Source organism: Tachypleus tridentatus, chromosome 7 (genome assembly GCF_004210375.1).
Source record: "Tachypleus tridentatus isolate NWPU-2018 chromosome 7, ASM421037v1, whole genome shotgun sequence".
Lineage (NCBI taxonomy): Eukaryota > Metazoa > Arthropoda > Merostomata > Xiphosura > Limulidae > Tachypleus > Tachypleus tridentatus.
In genome coordinates, this window is record NC_134831.1 from 54,205,463 (window position 1) to 54,211,858 (window position 6,396).

At 33.6% G+C, this 6,396-nt stretch overlaps 1 long non-coding RNA gene across 1 annotated transcript; it reads left to right on the plus strand.

The window, feature by feature from the left end:
- Positions 1 to 319: 319 nt before the first annotated feature.
- Positions 320 to 5,881, plus strand: LOC143257997 (uncharacterized). Its single transcript, XR_013032082.1, has 3 exons — positions 320 to 441; positions 5,435 to 5,596; positions 5,738 to 5,881. It is a non-coding gene; the product is annotated as an uncharacterized LOC143257997 (long non-coding RNA).
- The last annotated feature ends 515 nt before the right edge of the window (positions 5,882 to 6,396 follow it).

Sequence of the window (6,396 nt, forward strand, 5' to 3'; positions counted from 1 at the left end):
ACTAGATTTTCGAAAGAGTAAATCTCTCTTTATCAACGACAGCCACCTTTCTGCAAAAAATGGGAACTATTCTCAGAAAATCAATTGATAACGAAAAGAAAGAACGATTTTCACAGGACAATATGCTTGTATTAATAACCCACAAAACGTTATACGAGGAAACATTTAAGATTATTAATATAAGCGGCTTTACAAACTCAGATTTTACACATGTAATTTATTTTAATTAGTGGTATAAGCTGATTCACATGGGTCGTTTAAAATAGTAAAAAGGGGTTCAGTTTACAAAAACAACGTGATAGAGGGCGCATATTTATATGTAATAGTTAACAACGTACACGACAATGAAGTTGTACCCTTTCAAACCTACCATTACCCTTGACCTTCATGTTCATTACTTTGTATACTGCTAGATGGAGGTGTCACGGTTAGTAAAACAAGGTAGGAGGTAAAGAATTTATCAAGCTAAGTGTTATTTCTGGTTAATAGGCCATGCATAAAACCTTATCTGCTTCTTACTAAATATCTATGTAGGTTACTTGAGCCATTCAGTACCATTACCAAGCTCTAGGCAATATGTTAATCTTAAAGATAGCTTTAATTATTGTCAGTTCTTCTCTTTTGCTATAATTAATCAGTCTCCAGTTTTTAGTTGTTAATTGTTCTCTATTACTATGATTAATAAATTACTATCCTAATTCCCAGTGTTTTGTTCTCCTTTATTGCTATACTTAATCAAATACTCTCTCAATGTTCAGCTTTTGTTGTTAATTGTTTTTCCGAGATTACCAAGCATAAAACCCTATAATGCACCTTGTGTGTGTGTCATGTGTAATGAAGTTAATAAAATTGGTATTTTATCAGGCAAAAAAGTACATTATTTTTTATTAAGGTATAAGGTATAGTTTCCAATCCTCGTGTTTGAGGTTGCTTTTAAATTATTTATCTTAAACTTAGTGAAAATTATTCTGCAGTGCAAGTAATTCTCATCAACATGTTCTTTTCAAACAAATTATGATAACTGAGACTTTTGAAACAATCAGATGCTTATTTTATTTTGTTATAAGCATGATACGATTTTGTTGTTTTTTTGTTTGTTTTGGAATTTCGCACAAAGCTACTCGAGGGCTATCTGTGCTAGCCATCCCTAATTTAGCAGTGTAAGACTAGAGGGAAGGCAGCTTGTCATCACCACCCACCGCCAACTCTTGGGCTACTCTTTTACCAACGAATAGTGGGATTGACCGTCACATTATACGCCCTCACGGCTGGGAGGGCGAGCATGTTTAGCGCGACGCAGCCGCGAACCCGCGACCCTCGGATTATGAATCGCACGCCTTACGCGCTTGGCCATGCCAAGCATTATAAGTTTGCAGACATTCCGCTGTGCCACTGGGGGAAGCCAGTGATGGGGGGGTTCTTGGCGAAGTAGATACTAATGCCCCTCTGGTTAGATTTGCTTCTAAAAATATCATATTGATAATAAACAAAGAAAATTTTATATTTCTTATAAAAAGAGGTTTATTGTTGTTATTTATTATTGTACTCGCAACGCGTGGTTGGCCCTGGGGAAGTGCAGTTTTTGCCCATTGGATAAAACGATTCTAAGTATACCTATATTCTCTACTCTAGATAGTGTGAAATATTAAAATATTAATTTTGTAACATAGAAAATAATGTCCAAAAGTTTAAAAAACTTAACATATAATAATAACATCTATGCAAGAAAATCTCCACGCGATGTCATGTGACATCAAAAGAAAAAATATTAAACTCATTTCATTTTTTGGTGCCATGTCAAAGTGAAAACAGTGTCTAAGAATAATCAGTGATGTCGAGAAAACCCACTTGTAGAGAAGTATATATGCAATAACGGCTCGTTTGGGTTGAGGAAATATTTTACACGACAATATTTGTCGAGATTATTGTATAGCGAGATAAATCGCTATTTATATTTGATGGCATACTTAAAGAATGCCGTTAAGTAAGGCATACTTGTATATACACACACAATGGCTAAAAATAATACATTTTCATCATTTAAGAATAAGGTCGTACGTAAAGCTGAGAATAATTTAATGGAGAAAATTAAATAATGCATCCATAATTAATTTCTTCAGGCCATATGTTCTGTTTATATGAACATCTTGTTATAGACAGTGTTTCTTCAGACCAAAAAAAAACAAAACAACACTAAATATAAGGCACTGACACATGATCATGCTTTATAGTCCCCCTGTGGGGGAGTTGTACGTTTATGGATTTACAACGTTAAGCTCTGGGGTTTGATTCCCTGCGACGTAAACAATAGATAGCCTAATGTTACTTTGCTCAATAAATAAAGCATTATTCAAAAAACCAGGCACAAAACTAAGGTCTATACTATGTAAAAGCTACACTGACAAACACAACACCAGCATTATTTATAAAATACAATGTAATAAACGCCACAACTTCTATATTGGAGAAACAAGTAGAGAAATGGAAACCAGATTCAAAGAACATAAAAAGTTACCTTCACACGTTTTCGAACACTGCAAATCAAATGAACACAATATAACCATAGAAAACACCCAAATACTAAATAAAGAAACAAATATAAACAAATGCAAAATTAAAGAAACCTTACTTATACAACAACTCAAGCCTAAAATAAACCAATACAAAGGAACACCTTTACACCTATATTAATAAATGTATCCAACATATAAGCACGCCCTTTACATTCCTACACTCAATTACACAACCGCCATCAAACATGTGGTCAGCTACTGGTCAGTAACCCTTACTTTCTTTGTGAACCTGACGATGACCAAAGAAGGTCGAAACGTTGTTCGCTCCTCTACTAGTGCTTTCTCTATCCATACCACCCGTTTTTAAATAAAGAAATATTTAAACCGTTAATGAAACGGAAAACTAGTGGTAATTTAACGTTTTCCGGCTATTAAGATTTCCTAACTCACCACTACACAACGGAAGGATGATAACGAGAAACAAAACGTGTATTGAATTAGGTCTTGTTAACTTTGTTGGTACTAATGGAATACTTATTTTACTGTTTGAAACGTGAATTGATCTTACACGTGCCTTGTCTCCAACTGAAAGGAGACCCCACTGATGGCTCAACAGTACGTTGTAGAGTTTATAATACCAAACTTCAGGGTTCGAGTCCTGTAGTTGGCACAATGCAGCGAGCCTATTTGTGAGATTTGCGTTTAACAAAGAAATTCAACAGGGTCACACTGATACACATCATAAAACAAAGCCTTAAACATAATCTCTGATTAGAATTTAAAAGAAACTAACAATTTAGAAAGGCATAGATAGGGATGTTCAATGATTAGCGTGCGGGGCTGTACAACTGAAATTCCATGGTTCGCGCCCTCTTAACACTAGAAACGATGAAAACGTTATATTCTACACTTTGCGATCCCGGATGCGTTATAAAAATGACGGTCCAATCCCACTACTCTGTTTGCCATGGATGATGTTAACTAGCTGCCTTCCTTCTGGGCGGTCACTTCAAAATTAAGGATGGTTAAAGTCCATAGCCTTTGCGTTACGTTTCGCAAATTTTAAAAAAATTAGATAAAAAAATTTATAGCGTTCCTGTAATATGTTATTTGTAACATAACACAAATTATTACTATGGAGCACTGAAGTCCTTTATAAAAATCAATAATTAGGGATATGCAAACGCTCTTTGTAAGTCGCAATTAGAAATACAATTTAGGCCAACCACAGCCAAGTGGTTAAGGCACTCAACTCCTAATATGAGGGTCAGGGTTCAAATCGTCGTCACACCAAACATGCTCGCCCTTTCACCCGTGGGGGTGTTATAAATTTACGGTCAATTCCACTATTTGTTGGTAAAAGAGTAGACCAAGAGTTAGCGATGCGTGGTGATGACTAGCTGCCTTCCCTCTAGTTTTACACTGTTAAATTAGGGATAGCTAGCGAAGATAGCACTTGTGTAGCTTTGCGCGAAATTCAAACAAACAAACAAAATATAATTTGTTAGAACAACTTCTAATGCTACTGCGCAGTAACAAAAGTTACACACATCCTGGCAGAAATTATCCACAACTGATAATAACAAATGATAATTTTTTTAAACAAAAGCCTTTAAAGGAGTGGTGACCGAGTAGGTTGCTAATACTAGTAATTGCGTTTAAAGGATATAATAAAACATGGTCACAAACGTAAAAATGATAAAAATACTGTTTTTTTTAAACTAAAAAGAGCAGGTTTTTGTTTATTTGTTACAAAGCACAAAGTTACACAATGAGCTATCCAAACTATAGGCAACCGTGGGTATTGAAACCCCGCGTTTTTGGTTATAAGCCTTTATGCTTGCTGTTGAGCTACTGGGAAGGATTAATTAATAATTTGATTAATAATTCAAAATGAAAAGTCCTGACTTCCACTAATAGAACAAATCTATATACGTCATTTTTTCGAAGATCAACTTGATGGACTAAGTATGATGTGAGGTATTGTTTTAATATTTAAAATATATCTTAATTATTCAATAAACCAAAGATTTCAAATATGTGTGAGATTTTTTTAATTACAAGCATTTGTAAACAGTTAAATATGGCATGCTAATTGCACGAAATATTCAAGAAATTTTATCGTTATAACCTCAAAACTACCTCGCACTTTTAGGTATGTTGCAGCGCCATCTGTTGTGAAATGGCACACAAACAGCAATCAAGGTTACGACATTTGACATTTATAAATTGTAAACTCCCAGAACGTTAGATCCTTCTAAACATTCAACTAAATCGTATATAGTAGCAAAATATTGTAGGTACATTGTTTGTACCACCAGCACTGTTCAGTCATTCAGGGTGTCATAATGTTCAATTTTAATCAGTTTCGTAAAAATATCAAACTTGCATGAATATATAGTATTATGAAGATTTTAAGCAAGATTTATAACGATAAACTTTTGAAACAGTGAAAATACGTTAGAAGCTTACAAATTAATTAAGGAAATTAATTCCTATTTCATTAATTAGTACTATTTTCATGTACTGGGCGTACTTAGTAATTATGAGGACCCGATATGCTATTAAATATATTCCTCTCGTTTAGTTATGGGTACTTTTTAAATGTTACACAGCAATATTATTTTGTTTGTTGTTGTTGTTGTTTTTACAATTTCAATATCGTAATGAGCTTGAATTAGGTTGAAACAATAAATATTTCAATTAAGACACTTGCTTAGGGATAAAGTCATTGAATTAAATTATTATCATTTTATCGTGATAAGCGGTATATTTCAACCATGTACTTGGTCGTAAGTATTTAAAATCAACCAGTATATTAACTTTTTATCTCCTTTTGCCTTTTTTTTTAATATTAGAAATGTACACCAATTCTGTTCAGACACAACTGCTGTTTAAAACAGACTATTTTTACTTTTAAGAGCGTATTGACCTCGAGTTGGTGACAAAAGGTATTGATGAAAAACGTTGGAAAACTAAACTAGAGTTGCTTAAGCTCCAGAATGACTGCGAAACAGATTTGAGGTCATTGACCCATATACGTAAAATAGACCACTTGCCTCACTTAAGGATATGTTGAACAGGTAAGAGCAAGTATCTTGAGCAAGAAATTTTGTCTGGCTCAATCCGGTCTTTGAAAGCATGATTTAGAATACTTTTCTGACGAGTATGAAGAATGCAGTTGTTGTTTTAAATGCTCCTACGTATTTTGTATCTTTTTATAGAATGTTGGATGTGCTAAATTGAGGTTTCCAATGAGTGGAACAGCCGCCATACCTAGGACTTATTGCTATTAATTTTGCTTTTTTTGAGAAATGTAAAACGTCTAGTTAATGAGAAATGATGATTGCTAATAAATACAATGGGCTACTTTTTAAACAACAAACAGATGGATTGACCGTAACATTATAACGTTCCCACAACTAAAAGGACTAACATATTTGGTTTGACGGGGAATTCGAATGTGCAACCGTCAGATTGAAAGCCTAGCGCCCTAACCACTTGGTATATTAAGAACATAATATTCTATCTCATGAAGGTATACAGAATGATTCTACCCCCTCCAATTCATCTAATAGCAAACACTGTTTATTTTTCGATTTACTAATATATATATATATATATATATATATATACACTATATCAATAATACAAGGCAGCGATGTTTTTATTGTCTTGAAATATTTACATATTCTACAGTAATTGTAGTGCTCTTAATCCGAAAATAATATTAATTATTCTCAGGTATGTACAAAATATTCACAAAACGTCATATGTACTTTTACATAAATTAATCGTTTTTACTGAAATCGAGTTAAAATTTGTTGTGTTTAAAATATTAACAACTACTGGTTATAGACTTTTTATAAATCAACGCAACGTG